At 46.6% G+C, this 23,433-nt stretch overlaps 1 protein-coding gene across 4 annotated transcripts in view; it reads right to left on the reverse strand.

The window, feature by feature from the left end:
• Window positions 1–17,882, reverse strand: part of MYH10 (myosin heavy chain 10) — a 955,741-nt gene extending 937,859 nt beyond the window's left edge. Inside the window, exon 1 of one of the 4 annotated variants that reach the window (XM_069200300.1) lies at window positions 17,582–17,882. The gene's annotated coding sequence lies outside the window, so the exon portion shown is untranslated. Of the gene's footprint in view, window positions 1–14,994; window positions 15,176–17,561 lie in introns of those variants that run through there. The other 3 variants (XM_069200299.1, XM_069200302.1, XM_069200301.1) reach the window with 3 other exon arrangements.
• Between the last annotated feature and the right edge of the window lie 5,551 nt (window positions 17,883–23,433).

The raw sequence follows: 23,433 nt of genomic DNA on the forward strand, positions 1-23,433 counted from the left end.
TTAAAAAAATATATATTTACTAAACCAAGGGTCAGGATAGGACATCAAACCAATTATCAACTGCCGGGACTCACTGTGGGCAATAATGAATGCCTGGGGTCCCCCATGCACTCCATTATGTAACCCCACCTCTCCCAGTGTTCACTGTACTTCCCCTTCTCTCCAATGGCCTTAGAGCCCCGCATCTTTCCTAGTATCCACTCTCCCATAAACATAACACAAAAGCATACTCTTGCTACATAGCTTTCTCAGCAAGAGGGCCCATATCTGATCTTGGTGTAACTTGATGTCCCAGCAATAACTTTAGTAGCTTTGGGTCTTATTTACCCTTTACGTGGTACAAAACAGAAAATTGATACTACTGTGCTTAAAAGGAAAATATCCCCTAAGAAGGAGTATTAACTTGGACATTAGGCCTTATTTTTCAAAAGAGAAATAACATTTCAGGAGGACGTGAAATGACACTGCTAAATCTGTTGTTGCAAAAAAAAAAAAAAAAAAAAGTCCTCTTCAGCTATCATAATCCAGCTACCATGAATATCTGAGCTAGGTTTAGGCTTTACAAATAACTCCTACAGAATCAAAATAAAACGTTTTCTGAGACTAAATAGAAGAGAAATGAAAATGGTACAGTTTAAGTAGTCATGGAATAGCTATTGATATTATGGCTAGTATCTAGACATTTCGTATAAAACAATTATACATAAAAATGACAAAATTAAAATTTGGAGATGGGGGGAAATCACGCAGGAGAGAGGAGAATGGACGTGGCAAGCAAGCAACAACGCAAAGCAAAAAGGACGATGATTGCCTGCAAACACATGCACTTTGAAGAACTGCTGTAACTTAAAACAAACAAAAAAAGTAGCTGCAAAGAGCAAGAAGTGCAAGGCCCATTAGGCAAGGAGGCAGTACATGCTCAAGGGGAGGAAGTAGCCCCGAAAGACAGAGCAGGCTACGCCACTGGGCAAGGAAGCAGTAGTTAAGCCCTGCCCAAGGAGAGGGAAAAAACACACGAAGGGAAAATAAAGCTGGGGAAATAAGAGTGACAAAGATGCCAACCAATGGCAGGCTCCAAGCCCCCCTGCAAGTAAACAAAATAGTTTGCAGTCGACAGTTTACTACTTTACTGTCAAAGAGGTCTAAGTGAAATGGACATTTTTCGCTGAAATTATTGCTGTAGTGGGATAGACGTTTTTTTCTACAACCAGAGTTCCAGCCCTTCTACATACAGACGTACTTCTAACAGGGCAGTCGTGGTTAAAATTAAGTTTATTTAAAAAGAGAACTAAAAGTTATCTTTCTCGATTGCCTCTCTATTTGATCAAAGGATGTTTCTTGATTAATCTTCACTGCATAGTGGCAATCATCCTCTGATGGAGTCATGTCAGGAAACAAAGCATGCATGGCTTCAATGGAATGCTGCCCCAGACCCTTTGTCAAAGCAACTTTTTCCAGTTTATGACAAACACCCGGGTCAATATAAACCCTCATTTCCTTTACAGGCAAAACACTATTCACAGAGTTGATAAAGCTACGGGAGCAGGTTGTCCTACAGGGTGCGTTCAGCCCGCTACACTTAACACCATCGTGGTTCAATGTTTGATTAAGAACCTTTGGGGGGGAGGGGGTGAGACATACCACTTGTTAAAATGAGACTTTACTTTTTCTAGGCTTAACCACCTTTACCCAGAAACAAAAAAAGAGCACTCTCCCAATTGCGGCCACATTATTTTAAACCACTGTTTTTCCCATTATTAGTGTCACCACTGTATCAAATACATTTGACCAAATTAATATACATGCTGCAAAAACGGTAAGTAAAAAATATAAACTAGATCTAGAACATGACCAAACGTTAGGGTGAAGAATGTGAGATAAAACACAGCCCACCAAAGGAATTAAAGTGCCTCACGATTGCAGTCACAGTGAACGTAATGCGCAAACAAGCGATTACAGAAAAGAGTACAATTTGTGTAACACGAAATCACTCAAAAAAAAAAAAAGAGAACACACACCCATTCTCAAACACCAGGTTTTATATTTAGCAAAAAAAAAAAAAGTAGCCAATTTTTGGACAGCCCTAAGAAAAAAGTATTATGACAAATAACTTATTCACCCCTGCCCTTTTCTTAATCAGCTGTAAGTTGGAACTGATTTTTTCGGTCTAACCCACAGCTTTTGGCTGTCTATTGTTGAAAATACTTATAGAACATACCAAACACGTAGGGTGAAGCTTAGTGCCAGCCTACTTCTTACCAATGATGGGCTTTTTTTGTCATTCTCACTGGTTGCATCTTACTCAATAGCTCCCTCCCCTCTTCATATGTCTGTCTCCCCTCGTGCATCACCATGGCATGTCCATCGCTTTCCCACTTGCTCTCAATCTGGAGTACTACTTTCCTCCACCCCACAAGCTCCGATACGCTCCCTCCGTATGGACCCTGCTCTGCCCACTGCTGTTTTTTTTTCCATGTATCCCTTTTCCCCGCCTAAAGCATGCCTGTTATTTCACCTCTTACCTCTCTCGTCTCTCTCCTAGAAAAGGAAAAAAAATATATAGATATAGATTTTTTTTAATTATTATTATTTATTTTTTTTATTTTATTTTTTTTAAATAGCTCAACGGCTGGTGTAGGAAGTTGGCTCTGTATGTGCTATTTCAAAGTAAGGAATAGCATGCACAGAGTCCAAGGGTTCCCCTTAGAGGTAAAATAGTGGTAAAAATAGATAATACTAATGCTCTATTTTGTGGTAGTGTGGTCGAGCAATAGGCTTATCCAAGGAGTAGTGTTAAGCATTTGTTGTACATACACATAGACAATAAATGAGGTACACACACTCAGAGACAAATCCAGCCAATAGGTTTTTATATAGAAAAATATCTTTTCTTAGTTTATTTTAAGAACCACAGGTTCAAATTCTACATGTAATATCTCATTAGAAAGGTATTGCAGGTAAGTACTTTAGGAACTTCAAATCATCAAAATTGCATGTATACTTTTCAAGTTATTCACAAATAGCTGTTTTAAAAGTGGACACTTAGTGCAATTTTCACAGTTCCTAGGGGAGGTAAGTATTTGTTAGGTTAACCAGGTAAGTAAGACACTTACAGGGCTTAGTTCTTGGTCCAAGGTAGCCCACCGTTGGGGGTTCAGAGCAACCCCAAAGTCACCACACCAGCAGCTCAGGGCCGGTCAGGTGCAGAGTTCAAAGTGGTGCCCAAAACACATAGGCTAGAATGGAGAGAAGGGGGTGCCCCGGTTCCGGTCTGCTTGCAGGTAAGTACCCGCGTCTTCGGAGGGCAGACCAGGGGGGGTTTTGTAGGGCACCGGGGGGGACACAAGTCCACACAGAAATTTCACCCTCAGCAGCGCGGGGGCGGCCGGGTGCAGTGTAGAAACAAGCGTCGGGTTTTCAATGTTAGTCTATGAGAGATCTCGGGATCTCTTCAGCGCTGCAGGCAGGCAAGGGGGGGGGGGCTCCTGGGGGTCACTTCTCCAGTGAAAGTCCGGTCCTTCAGGTCCTGGGGGCTGCGGGTGCAGGGTCTCTCCCAGGCGTCGGGACTTTAGGTTCAAAGAGTCGCGGTCCGGGGAAGCCTCGGGATTCCCTCTGCAGGCGGCGCTGTGGGGGCTCAGGGGGGACAGGTTTTGGTACTCACAGTATCAGAGTAGTCCTGGGGTCCCTCCTGAGGTGTTGGATCGCCACCAGCCGAGTCGGGGTCGCCGGGTGCAGTGTTGCAAGTCTCACGCTTCTTGCGGGGAGCTTGCAGGGTTCTTTAAAGCTGCTGGAAACAAAGTTGCAGCTTTTCTTGGAGCAGGTCCGCTGTCCTCGGGAGTTTCTTGTCTTTTCGAAGCAGGGGCAGTCCTCAGAGGATGTCGAGGTCGCTGGTCCCTTTGGAAGGCGTCGCTGGAGCAGGATCTTTGGAAGGCAGGAGACAGGCCGGTGAGTTTCTGGAGCCAAGGCAGTTGTCGTCTTCGGGTCTTCCTCTGCAGGGGTTTTCAGCTAGGCAGTCCTTCTTCTTGTAGTTGCAGGAATCTAATTTTCTAGGGTTCAGGGTAGCCCTTAAATACTAAATTTAAGGGCGTGTTTAGGTCTGGGGGGTTAGTAGCCAATGGCTACTAGTCCTGAGGGTGGGTACACCCTCTTTGTGCCTCCTCCCAAGGGGAGGGGGTCACAATCCTAACCCTATTGGGGGAATCCTCCATCTGCAAGATGGAGGATTTCTAAAAGTTAGAGTCACTTCAGCTCAGGACACCTTAGGGGCTGTCCTGACTGGCCAGTGACTCCTCCTTGTTTTTCTCATTATTTTCTCCGGCCTTGCCGCCAAAAGTGGGGCCTGGCCGGAGGGGGCGGGCAACTCCACTAGCTGGAGTGTCCTGCTGGGTTGGCACAAAGGAGGTGAGCCTTTGAGGCTCACCGCCAGGTGTGACAATTCCTGCCTGGGGGAGGTGTTAGCATCTCCACCCAGTGCAGGCTTTGTTACTGGCCTCAGAGTGACAAAGGCACTCTCCCCATGGGGCCAGCCACATGTCTCGGTTTGTGGCAGGCTGCTAAAACTAGTCAGCCTACACAGATAGTCGGTTAAGTTTCAGGGGGCACCTCTAAGGTGCCCTCTGTGGTGTATTTTACAATAAAATGTACACTGGCATCAGTGTGCATTTATTGTGCTGAGAAGTTTGATACCAAACTTCCCAGTTTTCAGTGTAGCCATTATGGTGCTGTGGAGTTCGTGCTTGACAAACTCCCAGACCATATACTCTTATGGCTACCCTGCACTTACAATGTCTAAGGTTTTGTTTAGACACTGTAGGGGTACCATGCTCATGCACGGGTACCCTCACCTATGGTATAGTGCACCCTGCCTTAGGGCTGTAAGGCCTGCTAGAGGGGTGTCTTACCTATACTGCATAGGCAGTGAGAGGCTGGCATGGCACCCTGAGGGGAGTGCCATGTCGACTTACTCGTTTTGTCCTCACTAGCACACACAAGCTGGCAAGCAGGGTGTCTGTGCTGAGTGAGAGGTCTCCAGGGTGGCATAAGACCTGCTGCAGCCCTTAGAGACCTTCCTTGGCATCAGGGCCCTTGGTACTAGAAGTACCAGTTACAAGGGACTTATCTGAATGCCAGGGTGTGCCAATTGTGGATACAATGGTACATTTTAGGTGAAGGAACACTGGTGCTGGGGCCTGGTTAGCAGGGTCCCAGCACACTTCTCAGTCAAGTCAGCATCAGTATCAGGCAAAAAGTGGGGGGGTAACTGCAACAGGGAGCCATTTCTTTACACAAGCCCCCCCCAGCCCACAGGCCAGGAGACTCAGCCAACGCTGGAAGAGTCTTCCTAGTCTGTCAGGCGAGGAAGAGTAGAGGAAATGGCTGGTTTGTTGCAGGGCCTACTCTGCCTTACATCCTCCTGTTCAGGTCATTCCCTCTGGGGAACTGACCCACTTCCACAGTGATAGGACCTAGTCTGAACTGCCTCTTGTCTGTGCTTTTTATGTCTTCACCCATTCTCTCTATTTTGAGGTCAGAGGTATCCACCTCTGCTAATCTTATCTTAGCCAGGGTCACCCCTAGCTTACCCAAAGAGGTTACCCAGAGCTGGAGTAACCCCACCATGACCAACAGGGTCAGGGGGCCTAACTTGTTATTTGGCATGGGGTCAGACCACCATGCCAAGGATAGTGCAGCCATAAAGGCTAACACCCAGCAGAGGCCACTGACAGCTGTCAGTGCCCAGAACCACACCTTTAGCTCTTCACCTAAAAGGGAAGGGGCTAAGTTACAGGCTTCTTTGGGTTCAGGTTGCCTGTCTGCTGTATTAGAGTGGGGGGTTACCACATCTTGTAGTAAACACCCTTCTTCCACTCTTTCTTCTGTTAGCTGAGGAGCCACCCACTCAGGTTTAACAGTTGCCTGACTAGCCAGGACTTCTTGTGGGTCAGGTTGGACTTTATCAGGGCCATTTTTGGAGTTCTCCCCTACTGGAGCAGAATCTCCTTGGCTTGCTGTAACCTTGGCTAAAGGTTGTCCACCCTTCCTACTCTGTTTTCTTTTCTTCTTCTTCTGGGGCCTGCTTGCATTTACTGCAGAGGCAGGACTTCCAGAATCCTTGGGAGAGGACTGGCACTGGACCAGTTCCTCTCTTGAGCTCTGACTAACCTCTGGGTAGTCATTTCCAAGGAGACAATCAAGGGGGAGGTCTGTACTGACTACTACCCTTCTCCAGCTAAGAGTGCCACCCACTTCTATGGGCACTAAAGCCACAGGCCTCTTAGTGACCCTGTCTAGGCTAACTCTTACCCTGGCAGTCTCACCTGGGATGTACTGGTTTGAGAGCACCAGCCTGTCATGCACAATAGTGTGACTGGCACAAGTGTCTCTCAGGGCAGTGGTTGGGATTCCATTCACCAGTAGGTGGTGGAAGTGTCTGCTTCCCTCTGGAATCTCCAACTCACCTGTTGGGCCCTGTTTCCAGTTGAAGGCTAGGAAGACCTCCTCATCTGAGGAGTCATCTCCCATGGCTACACTGGTTACCCCTGGAATCTTGTTCTGGGGTTTGTTTTTGGGACAAGAAGTGTCCTTGGTGTGGTGCCCAGACTGTTTACAGTTGTGGCACCATGCCTTAGTGGCATCCCAGTTCTTACCCTGGTACCCACCTTTGTTTTGGGTTGTGTCTTGGGGCCCACCCACCTGTTCTGGTTTTTGGGGGCCTACAGAGGACTCTTTTTCTTTGTTTCTAGTGTCACCCACTTTCTCCTGGGGAGTTTTTGTAACCCCTTTCTTTTGGTCACCCCCAGTGGAAGTTTTGGTTACCCTAGTCTTGACCCAGTGGTCTGCCTTCTTTCCCAATTCTTGGGGAGAAATTGGACCTAGGTCTACCAGATACTGATGCAACTTTTCATTGAAGCAGTTACTTAAAATGTGTTCTTTCATAAACAAATTATAAAGCCCAACATAGTCACACACTTCATTTCCAGTTAACCAACCATCTAGTGTTTTTACTGAGTAGTCTACAAAATCAACCCAGGTCTGGCTCGAGGATTTTTGAGCCCCCCTGAATCTAATTCTATACTCCTCAGTGGAGAATCCAAAGCCCTCAATCAGGGTACCCTTCATGAGGTCATAAGATTCTGCATCTTTTCCAGAGAGTGTGAGGAGTCTATCCCTACACTTTCCAGTGAACATTTCCCAAAGGAGAGCACCCCAGTGAGATCTGTTTACTTTTCTGGTTACACAAGCCCTCTCAAAAGCTGTGAACCATTTGGTGATGTCATCACCATCTTCATATTTTGTTACAATCCCTTTGGGGATTTTTAGGATATCAGGAGAATCTCTGACCCTATTTAAGTTGCTGCCACCATCGATGGGACCTAGGCCCATCTCTTTTCTTTCCCTTTCTATGGCTAGGAGCTGCTTTTCCAAAGCCAATCTTTTGACCATCCTGGCTAACAGGGGGTCATCTTCACTGGAGTTATCCTCAGTGATTTCAGAGGTGTTGGTCTCTCCTGTGAGGGAACCAGCATCTCTGACTATTATTTTTGGAGTCAGGGTTTGAGGGACCCTGTTCTCCCTAGATAGGATTGGTAGGGGGGAATTGTCCTCCAAGTCACTATCCTCTTCCTCTGAGTTGCCACCCTCAGAGGGGTTGGCCTTTTCAAACTCTGCCAAAAGCTCCTGGAGCTGTATTTTGGTAGGTTTGGGGCCCATTGTTATTTTCTTTAGTTTACAGAGTGACCTTAGCTCTCTCATCTGTAGATGGAGGTAAGGTGTGGTGTCGAGTTCCACCACATTCACATCTGTGCTAGACATTATGCTTCTAAAAGTTGGAATACTTTTTAAGAAACTAAAACTGATTCTAGAATCTAATTCAAACTTTTAACAAACTTTTAAACTCTAAAAGAAATGCTAAACAGGATCTAACACAAGGCCCTAGCAGGTCTTTTAAGAATTTAGAAAACTTTTCAAATTGCAAAAATCGATTTCTAATGACAATTTTGGAATTTGTCGTGTGATCAGGTATTGGCTGAGTAGTCCAGCAAATGCAAAGTCTTGTACCCCACCGCTGATCCACCAATGTAGGAAGTTGGCTCTGTATGTGCTATTTCAAAGTAAGGAATAGCATGCACAGAGTCCAAGGGTTCCCCTTAGAGGTAAAATAGTGGTAAAAATAGATAATACTAATGCTCTATTTTGTGGTAGTGTGGTCGAGCAATAGGCTTATCCAAGGAGTAGTGTTAAGCATTTGTTGTACATACACATAGACAATAAATGAGGTACACACACTCAGAGACAAATCCAGCCAATAGGTTTTTATATAGAAAAATATATTTTCTTAGTTTATTTTAAGAACCACAGGTTCAAATTCTACATGTAATATCTCATTAGAAAGGTATTGCAGGTAAGTACTTTAGGAACTTCAAATCATCAAAATTGCATGTATACTTTTCAAGTTATTCACAAATAGCTGTTTTAAAAGTGGACACTTAGTGCAATTTTCACAGTTCCTAGGGGAGGTAAGTATTTGTTAGGTTAACCAGGTAAGTAAGACACTTACAGGGCTTAGTTCTTGGTCCAAGGTAGCCCACCGTTGGGGGTTCAGAGCAACCCCAAAGTCACCACACCAGCAGCTCAGGGCCGGTCAGGTGCAGAGTTCAAAGTGGTGCCCAAAACACATAGGCTAGAATGGAGAGAAGGGGGTGCCCCGGTTCCGGTCTGCTTGCAGGTAAGTACCCGCGTCTTCGGAGGGCAGACCAGGGGGGGTTTTGTAGGGCACCGGGGGGGACACAAGTCCACACAGAAATTTCACCCTCAGCAGCGCGGGGGCGGCCGGGTGCAGTGTAGAAACAAGCGTCGGGTTTTCAATGTTAGTCTATGAGAGATCTCGGGATCTCTTCAGCGCTGCAGGCAGGCAAGGGGGGGGGGCTCCTGGGGGTCACTTCTCCAGTGAAAGTCCGGTCCTTCAGGTCCTGGGGGCTGCGGGTGCAGGGTCTCTCCCAGGCGTCGGGACTTTAGGTTCAAAGAGTCGCGGTCCGGGGAAGCCTCGGGATTCCCTCTGCAGGCGGCGCTGTGGGGGCTCAGGGGGGACAGGTTTTGGTACTCACAGTATCAGAGTAGTCCTGGGGTCCCTCCTGAGGTGTTGGATCGCCACCAGCCGAGTCGGGGTCGCCTGGTGCAGTGTTGCAAGTCTCACGCTTCTTGCGGGGAGCTTGCAGGGTTCTTTAAAGCTGCTGGAAACAAAGTTGCAGCTTTTCTTGGAGCAGGTCCGCTGTCCTTGGGAGTTTCTTGTCTTTTCGAAGCAGGGGCAGTCCTCAGAGGATGTCGAGGTCGCTGGTCCCTTTGGAAGGCGTCGCTGGAGCAGGATCTTTGGAAGGCAGGAGACAGGCCGGTGAGTTTCTGGAGCCAAGGCAGTTGTCGTCTTCGGGTCTTCCTCTGCAGGGGTTTTCAGCTAGGCAGTCCTTCTTCTTGTAGTTGCAGGAATCTAATTTTCTAGGGTTCAGGGTAGCCCTTAAATACTAAATTTAAGGGCGTGTTTAGGTCTGGGGGGTTAGTAGCCAATGGCTACTAGTCCTGAGGGTGGGTACACCCTCTTTGTGCCTCCTCCCAAGGGGAGGGGGTCACAATCCTAACCCTATTGGGGGAATCCTCCATCTGCAAGATGGAGGATTTCTAAAAGTTAGAGTCACTTCAGCTCAGGACACCTTAGGGGCTGTCCTGACTGGCCAGTGACTCCTCCTTGTTTTTCTCATTATTTTCTCCGGCCTTGCCGCCAAAAGTGGGGCCTGGCCGGAGGGGGCGGGCAACTCCACTAGCTGGAGTGTCCTGCTGGGTTGGCACAAAGGAGGTGAGCCTTTGAGGCTCACCGCCAGGTGTGACAATTCCTGCCTGGGGGAGGTGTTAGCATCTCCACCCAGTGCAGGCTTTGTTACTGGCCTCAGAGTGACAAAGGCACTCTCCCCATGGGGCCAGCCACATGTCTCGGTTTGTGGCAGGCTGCTAAAACTAGTCAGCCTACACAGATAGTCGGTTAAGTTTCAGGGGGCACCTCTAAGGTGCCCTCTGTGGTGTATTTTACAATAAAATGTACACTGGCATCAGTGTGCATTTATTGTGCTGAGAAGTTTGATACCAAACTTCCCAGTTTTCAGTGTAGCCATTATGGTGCTGTGGAGTTCGTGCTTGACAAACTCCCAGACCATATACTCTTATGGCTACCCTGCACTTACAATGTCTAAGGTTTTGTTTAGACACTGTAGGGGTACCATGCTCATGCACGGGTACCCTCACCTATGGTATAGTGCACCCTGCCTTAGGGCTGTAAGGCCTGCTAGAGGGGTGTCTTACCTATACTGCATAGGCAGTGAGAGGCTGGCATGGCACCCTGAGGGGAGTGCCATGTCGACTTACTCGTTTTGTCCTCACTAGCACACACAAGCTGGCAAGCAGGGTGTCTGTGCTGAGTGAGAGGTCTCCAGGGTGGCATAAGACCTGCTGCAGCCCTTAGAGACCTTCCTTGGCATCAGGGCCCTTGGTACTAGAAGTACCAGTTACAAGGGACTTATCTGAATGCCAGGGTGTGCCAATTGTGGATACAATGGTACATTTTAGGTGAAGGAACACTGGTGCTGGGGCCTGGTTAGCAGGGTCCCAGCACACTTCTCAGTCAAGTCAGCATCAGTATCAGGCAAAAAGTGGGGGGGTAACTGCAACAGGGAGCCATTTCTTTACAGCTGGCAATTGCTACTAAGCCATGACGGTCTTCAGGCAGCTCACTTCAACACAACGGGAGGGTTACACTTTGATACTCCTATCAATATCAGGATATTACATGTGCTACAGACGGAGTGATGAAAGGACAGTCTGCATGGAGAAGTTACAACGATGGAATTTTATACCTAATTTCAGGGTTGCTCGCTCCACAACTTCTGCATTAAATGAAGGGGCCTCATAGAAGAGTAATGTAATGCATCAACAGGAGAGGTGTTAATATTATGCTTGCTCAGCTGGGCAAAGGCACTGCTTAAACAGGCTTCAATAAGCCATTGTTATTTCATATCAACATCATGATCCCAGTCAAGTTACTGTCTGACTGCACATCCAAAATGATCTGATCATAGGGTACATGAACAACAAGTTGACTTTGTCCCTGGAAATAAGTATTGATTAACTTGTGTAGACACTCCCTTATAGCTGCGAATCGTTTTATTTCATTAATAATTTTCCAACCACGGACCTAAGAACCAAGAAGGCTTTTCAGGATTGTCAAGTGGGTGACTATAACCTAACATTGACGGGATATGGCTTAACTCAACATGCAATCTAAAGAGCCTGAGAGGTTTCCGACTTTTGAGGTTGGATTATTGTAATGCTCTTCTGTTGGATGCACCTGAATATCTTCTAATCCATTTATCTAGAATCCAAGGCTGCTAAACTCGCCTTGAACAGACACAGAAGAGCTTCTGTCTTATTAACATTGAAGGGTCTTCACTGGGTGCCATTGAAACAAAGAATTGTGTTTAAATCTCTTTGTATTGTTGTTAAAGCTCTACAAAAGAGATTAAGAAGATACTCCCAAAAAGAGTCTCTTCGTTCCTCTTCACCCAATTTTCTTTATGTGGTCAAGTTCAGAAAGTCTAGACAAGGCAGACGGACCTTTACGACTGGAAGCACTAAACTGTGGAACCAACATCCAGCTTCCCTCAGATCTTTAACTGAATTATTGCATTTCAGAAAGGCCTTAAAGACCAGGCTTTACCTAAGCAGATTTTTTTTTATATTGTGTTTTGGCTTCCTATAGTTTTAGTACCATGACTTTCCTGCTAGTGGCCAGCGCAGGATACCAGTTGGTCGCAGTGCACTTTATAAAAAGTTATAAATAACTAAATAAATCCATTTAGGGATGTTGTATTGCACTACATACCCGCTTGATGTAGCCTCTGGGTACTTTGCAGATAATTAGTCAGCAAGAGGATGGAGATTTTCTATTAATAATTGGAATGGGACCTAATTTTTTTAACTATGTTTAGGACACCATATTTAGATTGGGTGATATCTGACAAATTATAATATGGCCCCATACCTCTTAGAAAGCTGAATAATGGAGGAGAGCACTGATTATTTCTGCACACTAAATGGGGGAGAAGGAAAATCTGACGAATGTGCCACTATACACCCTTCCAGTGATATAACACACCAAAGTATCTGCCACAATAAGTAAAAGAATACTGGTACTTCCTTCCGAAGGGCATATGTCATTTGGAAAGGTAAGAACAGTAACTGGTTTCATTCCTGAAAAGGCCCTCACTCACCGAAGTGACATGCTTCAATACCGGGCCGTTTCTCGATGTGGTGTCATACAGCTACACACAGTGGGGTCCGCAAGGAGGTTTCGTAGAACTGTGGATAGATTACATTACTGCAGTGCAAAGCCCTAAGGGACAAGTAAGTTTTAAAATGTAGAGGGAGGTGGAGTGGAAGCAGTTGGAGGGAGTGCAATGGTGACCTCTGCGACCATTATCACATCCTTTCAAATGATTAAAAACTAGGTGCCCAGTGAACAGTTACGCAGGACCACGGTTTTGGCCAACATGTTCCTGCCCACTCTTTCTGGCTCTAAAACGTCCGTGGCATTTATCAGGACAGGGTGATCCTCTAACACCTTAACAGGATGCCTATCTGAAGTCAAATTCTGTCAGTTGTGAAACAGTATAGCTCTGCCTTTTCTGTTAGGTGAGGCTGAATTGGTCCTTTTGACTGATCCAAGCCTACATGAAGGCTTCCTTGCTCTAACAACTGATACTGTGAGGCACTGAGGTCGGGCACACCAGTTTAATATGAGTAGTCCTAGGTCCACCGCACAGCCTTCAATGCGCAAGAAGGTGAAATATGCCTTAAAGGTAAAAAAAATGAAGGGGCCACATCTGAAGAATGCTATCTAGAGGGCTAAAGTAAGGACACCAAGATTTATCAGAATGCTCGTTTTAACTATACTTAAATCTGTCCATAACATATCTCATAAATCAGATTTACCAAGTTTAAACCAGAGTTTGATCCATCTTTTCCTCTTTGTGCTAGCAATGTGATATTTTTTTTTCTAAATTTGAAATGAGAGTGCCATGTCATCGAGGTTTTGTGGAGGGTGAGTGCTGCCCATTTGCAACGTACTCACAGAGGAATTTAACATCCTCCCTTCCAATTGTGTTTTCTAGGAAGAATGCAGGATAGGGTTGGTTTGAGCTTCAGATAAGGAGCTTGACAACCAGGACTCGATAAGATGCAGGTTGTGTCTGAGACATTGGATATTTGAAGCATAGAAGATTTTTTTTGGGGGGGGCGGGGGGGGAGAGGGGTTTAATCAGTGAAATATTGATGAGACTTGATTCTGTTACCCATGAGTAGAACCCTAAGAGGTTCTTTGTAGAAAATGAAGATGCCAGTAGACTGCATGGAACCCTGGAGGTCTCTGCAGCTGATAGGATCTTTTGGGACCTAACTGTGCACTGGGCTAACACTTAGCTTGACACTTTCTGACGCTTGTAAAATGTTATACTTTTTAAATATAGTAATGGAGCATCTAAGGGGGTATCAAAGCTGTCCATGTGTTTTTAAAGAGAGAGTAACAATGTGGTTTACGGCTGTTACCACTTAACACCATCCAAGTTCATAATAAAGTATGTGTGGGGACAAATATAACAGACTAGCAGAAAGAAAACTCAATCTTTAAAAGTAAAAACAGCTCGGAACTAAAATGATCCTGCAGCAGAAATCAATTTGTAAATGCTTTGAATTTCAGTGGGGCGGACTATGTCTTTTATCCTTTCAATGTCAATTAAAAGAGTAGTGCTGAGTAACCACTAAAGTGGACCCTGAAAACAGAAAAGCATTCAGGTTGCATGTAGAACTATACAAACGATATTACTTCGAGGAAAGAGGTCTCCTCGTGCAGCATGAGGAGCTACAGAACAATAATTATTTGCCACCTCACAAAAAAGTGTCACCCAGTGCAAACGACTTAATCTCCCTGAGCCTTAGTTTCATTGTGGCTTATCATCAACAGACTGAACCTTAAAAGCTAGCCCATTCTGTTCGACCCGAGTATACCTACAAGTGATTCAGTTTACACTGATGTCATGCATAACATTTCCCCAACATCTACAACTGCAAAAGGCGCAAATTTTAGCTACAGTGAATGTGAAAAATAGAGTGGATTTCACAAAATGCACGACTAAGAACCTTAGAGCCAGCTCTGATATGTAAACTGTGATGGTTTGCAAGAGCAGAACACTTGTTACACCATGATCTATGGGATCCATCTCACCAACGAGAAAGTTAGCTAAAACATGCTCTAAGGGATCCATCAACCAAAATAAAGTCAGTTTCGTTATAAATGGCTTGTGGAAAAAAAACACATGTACCACTGCGACAATATTACCGACATTAAAACCTATCTGAAAGATGAGATAACACAGCAATGATAAAGATAATTAGCCTAATCAGTATATAAAACGGATGTGACACACAGGCGAAACAGTCCCACTCATCTCAACTACGTGGAAATGGCTCAGCTGTCACTGTACTTCACACGCCTGCTGGGTTTCGCCGAGTCTGACCATCGTTCTCTACATACCAGTGTTCACCCGCCAAAGGAGCACTTTTACCCCTGTTACAATCATGGCATTCCTTGCTTATTCTGTCTGCTTAACTAAATCACGGGGGCACGGCAAAAAGTCAATGTAAAAACGTTAACCAGACGTTCACCACACACAAGTAACATATTAGACATTTTCCGGAAATCTTCATCGTGATGTCGAGCCCCACTCAGTCAGACAAGAAAAAAAAAAATGTAGACACCAACCGAATAGGCGAGGGTGAAGTAGATTGGCTACCTTTTCAGACACTCCAGCTGAGCATAAACCTATACAGCCCCCAAAACACGGTTAAGTAGCGCCTATGAGGCGATGAGGTCGCCGCGTGATTTTTTTCCAGTCATATTACCGAGTAAGGAGGGTGGGGATGGCAGGGCAGGCTCCTGTGGCCGTCAGCCCGGTGTCGAGTTCCCTTTATTCAGAAATGTCCCAGCAGCTGGGGATCCGATGTGCCTTAAAACGGGGATGCTGCCTGTGAGCAGATCTTCAGTAGAGCAAGCTCTTTTGTTTCACCCGGGAGGGAAAGGAGAAAGTGTTGCAGAGAGGGGGCCCCGCCCACCGAGACACAGATACCAGAGAGGGGGAAATTCAGAGGAGGGAATGGGGCGCGATTGCCGCCCACCCAGACACAAATACCATAGAGGAGGGATTCCAGGGAGTGGAGGGAGCACGTTTACCAGCCCCTCCCCTGCCATTCTGGAGCGCTGGACAAGCCTGCAACTTCACACCCACCACATCGAATCACTGGATTAGACTCCTACTTCGTGGCCGTCCTCACGGAATAGAAGCTAGACCCGTCCAGCCCCATTTCTGGTGCCAGAATGTTCAACGAACGAAGTTTCACAGCCCAACACAGATTTTGTTTATCGTGGTAGTCGAGCACCTACTGCCTCCGGTCTCATCGTGCGCCTCCTATCACTAGTTCTAAGCGCATTATGCCATTGAAAAATAAACACAGCCTCTTACCCTGTGTACTTAGTTCATGAGTTTAATTATTTGTAACTTAGCACACTCCCTCGTCCGTCCGTTTACAGACAATTTGAGCCTCTTCATGACTTGTGCAAAAAAAAAAAAAAATCACGTCGACTTTTGGCCACCCGTCACTGGACTGTCGCCAGCACAGTCTTTCGAAAATGTGGTTTCAAGACCAGGACACAGTACGCTGGATAAACTCCCTAGAACTGGGCACAAACAGGCGTGGCTTCAAACAGATACTTTCAGAAGTAGCTCTCGAAGCTGTACTCGAGTACTTCCTAGCATGGTACCCAAAGCTACACAAAAATACTCCAAAGCATACCCGCCCCAAAATCTGCTTATACGTACTGTACAGACCACAACCCCGCCCCCCCCACCCCCCCAAAAAAAAAAAAACTGCCTATAGAGTGCTCTACGGTACACACACAATACTCAAGACCACAAACGTTGCACAGGCATTCTCTTGAACCTGGACTTTAAAGCTGCATCTTGCCCCCAAGCCACACACAAATAATGGGTTTCCAAAGTTGAACATAAATACTCATTGTCACAAACGCTGCAAGCTAATGCGCAGTGATTTGGCCCCTAAACTAGCATACAAATGCTCCTGGTGTAGACTCGTAAGCTGCAATCAAAGACTCCAACCCCTGGCTTGCAGAACTTGACAAAAATACTCCAGTTATAGCCCTCACGGCTACACCCAAGTACTTTAAGACCTGTCAGCAAGAGAAGCACACAATTACTCAAAGACCTGCCCAAATATGTTCCAGGTGCAAGCCTCCGAGATGCACATAACTGCTTCAACATCTAGCTCCCCTAGCTGCACCTCAAACTGACGACTAACCATTAAGGTGCTATACCACTTTCTATCCACATACTATTTTATGCAACATTTGGTCAGGGTAACCAGTATTCACAGTTACGGTATCTCCATCCTACGCCAGGCTCAACTGAGCCTCTTATTTCGGACTACTGTGCATCATGTTAATATTTCACAAACTACATGCGTGTACCTCAACCCAACATTAAGAATTATCACCAAGACATAATTGACACTGCTCAGAAAAAGGAGGATGGAACTATTTTTTTAAAACTGATATTGCGTCCAAACGTAGTTATCCCTCTCCACGGTACATGCGCTCCAATGTGATATATGTAGCTTTTAAGCATTAGCTACTAGATCTGCGCCCTCCAACCTTCAGTTTCGACAAACACTGGTGGAAGTGCAAACTATGGGCCAGTCTCCTGGACATCGGCCTCGACAATTAGAAAAAGTGGCATTCGAGTAAGTTATCGATCGCGCAATAAATGGGTTGGAAAAATCCAAGGCACTGAAGAGTTTGACTGTTGAGATCAGCCGCTAAGGGTCAGAAGAATTGTATCAACATTTAGAAGAAAAAAACGGTAATCCATACCAAGGAGGATATGCAGGGAGAAAACTGTGCACCATGCAAGCACTAACGCTTAATTTGGGGATGTGTGCAGTAGAGAACAAGACTAAATGGCAGAACCAAGATGGGGAGGGGAGAAGACAGGACTCAAGAGGCATATGACCAAGAGGGATACGATGCTCATCAGGTGAATGGACAGCACACCGAGGCACAAGGTAGCAGCTCCCAGAAATCTGTGCAAAGGGGGTGACTGGCGGACAAACGGGCATAACCACCAAGCAAGTAACGGGACTCAACGGCACAGCGAGGTACAGGGACTGGGAGCACAGCTGGACTTAAAGGGGCACCAGCCGCAAGGGCATGTAACCGGTAACGAAGGCAGTATGGCAAAACAGGGATGAATGTAAAGAACTGGGCACGAAAATATGAAGGGAACCAGCATTTGGCACCTAGGGCCAATAAGACTCAAGGGCAGCCAGGCACAGAACGCGTCGGGCTCGGAGGGGGTGAAGAGCTTAGAATATTACACCACAGAGAACCCCCTACACACCGCTGCACCCGCAGTGTTACCGTGCGGTAGTGTCGGTCAGGAAAGGAGGCCGAGGCTTCCCGCTGCCAGAGACTGTGCGTGGGAACCGCCGAGGGCGCCCGGTCATCCCTCCTTGACAGAGGAGCTTCTGGCACTGAGTGTACCTGCTGCGCGCCCAGCCCGCAGTCTGCTGAGGGGCTACTCCTGACTATTCACCGGAAGACTTCTGCCTATCCGTCCCAGAGAACGGCGTCCGGGACCAAGGTAGCCTCCAGACCCCTGAGATCAGGACCAGCGATGGCGACTAGACTTCCGTCGACGAGCGCCACCCGGCCTCTACGCTGTGTCACCAGCGCGTCGCTTCCTGTGCCCCCCTCCCAGAGCTTAAGTGGGATGAAAATGGTGGTGGACCACAAGGGGGTGTGATCATGGAGCGTAACTAAGAATCCCATAAAAAGGGGTGGGCCATGTAACTAAGGGCGTGGCCTATTACACGTGGACTACGTTCCTATGTGGGTGGAATTCTTAAATGTTCTCATTCTTCATACAATCAATAATTGAAATCGAGAAGCAGCAAGATATTTATGAAACAGTTTATATAGGGATTTTTCTGAGCCATTGTCATTAATATATTTTAAAGCTTTTTTGGAGCAATCGCAGGCATTAAAAAATATTGATCTAGTTCTGCTGTTTAGAGATGGGCAAGCCAACAAATGATTAACAGTAATAGACGAGCTAGGGCCAATCTGCTGGTTTGGATTAGCCCTTAAACACATCAGAGCCGATCTATGAAAATATTTGGAATGTCTTACAATAAACAGCACATAAAAATCTGATTAAGTCTCTTCAAAATTAGAAAAAAGTTAAACGTAATACTTTTCTATTTAGTACATAAGCATATATCTTTAAATTACATATTGTTGGGATGGGGGTATATAATAACAATGATAGTGTTTAACCCCTTTGCTGCTAAGCCTTTCCCCCTCCTGTGCGAAGCCTTTTTTGGCTATTTGGGGTAGTTTGCCTTAGGCCCCCATAACTTTTTGTCCACATAAGCTATCCACGCCTACTTGTCGTCTTTTTTTTTCCCAACATCCTGGGGATTCTAAAGGTAGCCAGGGTTTGTAGATTCCACTGGTGGACACTGCAACATTAGCCAAAAGGCAGCTAAAATGTGTGTTTGTTTGGGAAAAAGTGCTGCAGAAGAAAGCATTTGTGTTTTCCCTGAAAATGACACCAACAAAGGGTTTATCATGCTAAAATCACAATCTTCCCAGCTTTCAGGAACAGGCAAACTAGAATGAGAAAACCATATTTTTCAACACTGTTTTGGCAGCTTACTAGGACATAATCCATTTTCCCTATTTTTGTGCTTTCCACCTCCTTCCAGATAGTGACAGGAATGGGTGTGAAACCAATGGTGGATCCCAGAAAGCTATACATTTCTGCAAAGTAGACATCAATCTGAATTCAGCAGGAGCCATATGTGTGGATCCTTCAAGGTTTTCCTCTAGAAAGTACCATTTAAAATAAAAAATATTGAAATTGAGCTAAAAAAAACCCAGCTATTTATGTCTAAGTTTTCATCTGTAACTTTTTCTAAGTATGGCAGATTTTTGAAAGCCATTTACCGTTACGTCCACTGGACCCATCTGGTTGCAGGCATATAAAGGGCTTGTAGGTTCTCCAAGAACCCACGCTACCCAGAGGCAATATATGAGCTGCACCTTGCATTGGTTTTTAATTATGTACAGGGGATACAGAAAATAATTTGGTAAAATATCAAGAGTGAAAAATATATATCAAGGAAACCTATGTATTTCTGAAATGGGCACAAGATATGGAGCTTAGAAGCAGTGGTTATTTGCACATCTCTGAATTTGGGGGTACGCACACTAGCATGTAAATTAGAGGTCATTTCTCAAAATGACTTTTTTCTTACTCACTGTCTTACAGTTGGAAGGTGCAAATGCAGAGAAAGACAATTGGTAATAACACTTGTTCTACTACTCTGTGTTCCCCTGTGACTCCCGATAAAAATGGCACCTCACAGATGTGTCTGGGTCTGCTAGGTTTTTCCAGGTGGCAGCAAACCCAAGACCAAAAAGTGCAGCCGCTCACCATTGTAAGTGAGATGAGATTGGGAGTTATCCAAGCTCTTTTGGCCCATATGTAAAATCAAGACCAAAAAGAGTCAAATGTCCTCTTGTTTGCATTGGGATGAGATGCTTTAGTCTGCAGGGGGGCTGAAAGACTGTTACCCGTTCAGTTGGGGTGGGGGCATAACCATGCCCATGGTGGTGGGCAGCCCCACTCCTCTATTTTTTTCATAATTCCCTGGCATCTAGTGGGCTGTCTGCCCCTCTCCCCCATGGGGTGGATTAGGGGTAATTACCCCATCTGCCTTCGTGGGGTGCAGAAAGACTGAAATATTGCCCACAAAATAATGGGGGAGCAAAAGCCCTTGCCAAGGGGCTGCCTCCCCTCCCTGGTGTCTCGTAGGTGGATCCCTACTTGGGGATCACCCTCCTATGGTGATCCCCAAGCAGGGATCCACTTGGTAGGGGTACCATTGAAAATGGGTGATTCTCCCCTTTCCAATGATACCTCTCCCATCTGCCTCAGTGCTCAGGTAGCTGAGATAGCCCCCTGAGCGCTGAGTCAGGGATAGTGAAGTGAGTCGGTCGGCTCATTTCACTTTAGTTTTCATTGAAATGACGTCCGCACAACCTGCACGCTGATCGTCATTTCAATGAAAACAAAGAAGCCTTGGGAGATGGGGAAGCTGTCCCCCATCTCCAGAGGCAGTTTTTTTGTAAAAGAAACCCCTCTGGTGCTCGCGTCAGAAGGATTTTAAGTGCTCTGTGTGTGGATGGTAATGGGCCATCCGACGCACTTGAGCACTGTAGCGTCGGACAGCCCCCGGCCGGCTGACGCATGGAATGGTTAAACATGAACTTTAAACATTTGTGCCATATAAAATGGAAGCAGGATAATGCTAGATGCTGTCAGGCAAGATCATACACTCAACTGTAGATAATTGGATTTTAGACACTATACAAAGTGGACCAGTGCACAAATATGATTTCCTATACTGGCTCAAGGCAACAGTTCTTAAAGGTTAAGCTATTCAAAATATATGAAAATTCGTCATCAGAACGAAATGCATGCCTAAGTGTGAATATTTCTGTTTTGATTTAATGTTAGGTTATATTATGTGTGTTTTGTAAAAGATTGCTATTCACTCATGACAGTATTCAGGTGCTTTGCAGGTGGGGGGCAGCTGTCTACTGGTGAGGTTAATTGAACAGCCAGGTCATCAGCATCTTGCAGAATTCGAGAAGCAATGAGGAGGCTCTGATGTCGTGAGGGAGGTCATTCCATGTTTTCGGTGGGAAATATGAGAAAGCACAGCCTCAGCTGAGGCTTTGCGGATGCAGGGTATGCATACCAGTGAGAGTCAGGCTGAGTAGAGTTGCCTGGGAGGTGAGTAGAAGTGTATGCAGCTGTAAGGGAAGCACACCCAGTGTTGTGCGGTGCTTTGTGTGTGTGTGAGTAGTTTGAATTGGGTGCGTTTGTGGATTAGGAGCTAGTGTAATTCTCTGAGGTGCGGGGTGATGCAAGTGTGTTGGGGGTAGGTAAGACAAGGTATAGTAAGAAAGACAAGCAAACTGCGTAGACACCATCCATTCAAATAATTTGTAAAGCATTATGGGGGTGATTTTAACCTTGGCGGACGGCGGAGGCCGTCCGCCAAGGTACCGCCGCCAAATGACCGCACCGCGGTCAAAAGACCGCGGCGGCCATTCAAACATTTCCTCTGGGCCGGCGGGCGCTCTCCAAAAGAGCGCCCGCCGGCCCAGAGGAAATGCCCCTGCAACGAGGACGCCGGCTCAGAATTGAGCCGGCGTAGTTGCAGGGGTGCGACGGGTGCAGTTGCACCCGTCGCGTATTTCAGTGTCTGCAAAGCAGACACTGAAATACTTTTTGGGGCCCTCTTACGGGGGCCCCTGCAGTGCCCATGCCATTGGCATGGGCACTGCAGGGGCCCCCAGGGGCCCCGCGGCACCCCCTACCGCCTTCCTGTTCATGGCGGGTTTCCCGCCATGAACAGGATGGCGGTAGGGGGTGTCTGAATCCTCATGGCGGCGGAGCGCGCTCCGCCGCCATGGAGGATTCACTGGGGCAGCTGTAAACCGCCGGGAGACCGCCGGTTTACCCTTTCTGACCGCGGCTGAACCGCCGCGGTCAGAATGCCCTCGGGAGCACCGCCAGCCTGTTGGCGGTGCTCCCGTGGTCGGTGACCCTGGCGGTCACCGGCCGCCAGGGTCAGAATGACCCCCTATATATCTGAAATGTCATCAACTTATGAATAGCTATGTTAAAAACCTAATAAAATCTTACAGAAATAAGTATCAACCCCAAATACAGAAGCTTATCAATATAGTGAATTTTCAAGGCTAATTTTAGCTAGGAAGACAGAAGAGAGAGAGAGGGAGAGAGAGAGAGCGAGATCATATACTGGTAAATCCAAGGTAAGGAAGGAAATTTAGGGGGTCATTCTGACCCTGGCGGCCGGTGACCGCCAGGGTCACCGACCACGGGAGCACCGCCAACAGGCTGGCGGTGCTCCCGAGGGCATTCTGACCGCGGCGGTTCAGCCGCGGTCAGAAAGGGTAAACCGGCGGTCTCCCGCCGGTTTACCGCTGCCCCAGTGAATCCTCCATGGCGGCGGAGCGCGCTCCGCCGCCATGAGGATTCAGACACCCCCTACCGCCATCCTGTTCATGGCGGGAAACCCGCCATGAACAGGATGGCGGTAGGGGGTGCCGCGGGGCCCCTGGGGCCCCAAAAGTATTTCAGTGTCTGCTTTGCAGACACTGAAATACTCGACGGGTGCAACTGCACCCGTCGCACCCCTGCAACTACGCCGGCTCAATTCTGAGCCGGCGTCCTCGTTGCAGGGGCATTTCCTCTGGGCCGGCGGGCGCTCTTTTGGAGAGCGCCCGCCGGCCCAGAGGAAATGTTTGAATGGCCGCCGCGGTCTTTTGACCGCGGTGCGGTCATTTGGCGGCGGTACCTTGGCGGACGACCTCCGCCGTCCGCCAAGGTTAAAATCACCCCCTTAGTCTTGAGGCTGGATAGATCATAGCTGTGCTTCAGCAATATTATCAACATCACTGCACAAAAAGTAGTGTCTACTCATAAAAAGACGTAGATACATCCAACAGGAATTTAGACTAGACAGATTGACAACAGTGGAAGTGTCTGCCCTGAAGCCACCAGTAATCTTGCCTGTAGTCGAATAGGCAATCAATAAACACACAAGGGTGAAAGCCACAGGGGCACATATTATTTCAATGGAAGTTCATAATTAGTATATTAGTATTCTTGCTCTTGTTTCACTCTCCCTGGTATGTTCTATACATTCTACATAAAACAAATCCCCCAGAAGGAGGACACAATGAATATTGTGTTTTTTGTAAAAGAGGAAAAGCTGGCTAATTAATGCAGCTATTGCTACCCAACATCTGTAAACAATGCTGATGAGAAAATATTTGCTAAGATCTTCGTGGTAAGATTGGCAAAAATATCTCAAGCTGGACTCCCCCTTTCAACATGGATTTGTACATATCAGTTGGGCAATGAAGTGTACTGGATTTCGCTCCAGTACAAAAGCAGCCCTTGGCTTTTATAATGTTAGAGGGACAGAAGGCATTACAAGGGTCTCCAGTCTGTAGCTCTAGACAGTGATGAAGCCCATTAGATTTGGAGAAAAAATCTTAAAATTGTTACAGGTATGGTACGACTCATGTTGCTAGCATTATATAGATGAATGAGATTTTTGCTCCAGTGATGGTCATCCTGGGTATGTGCCACGGTTACCATATCT

The sequence above is a fragment of the Pleurodeles waltl genome, chromosome 7, assembly GCF_031143425.1.
Source record: "Pleurodeles waltl isolate 20211129_DDA chromosome 7, aPleWal1.hap1.20221129, whole genome shotgun sequence".
NCBI classification, from domain to species: Eukaryota; Metazoa; Chordata; class Amphibia; order Caudata; family Salamandridae; genus Pleurodeles; species Pleurodeles waltl.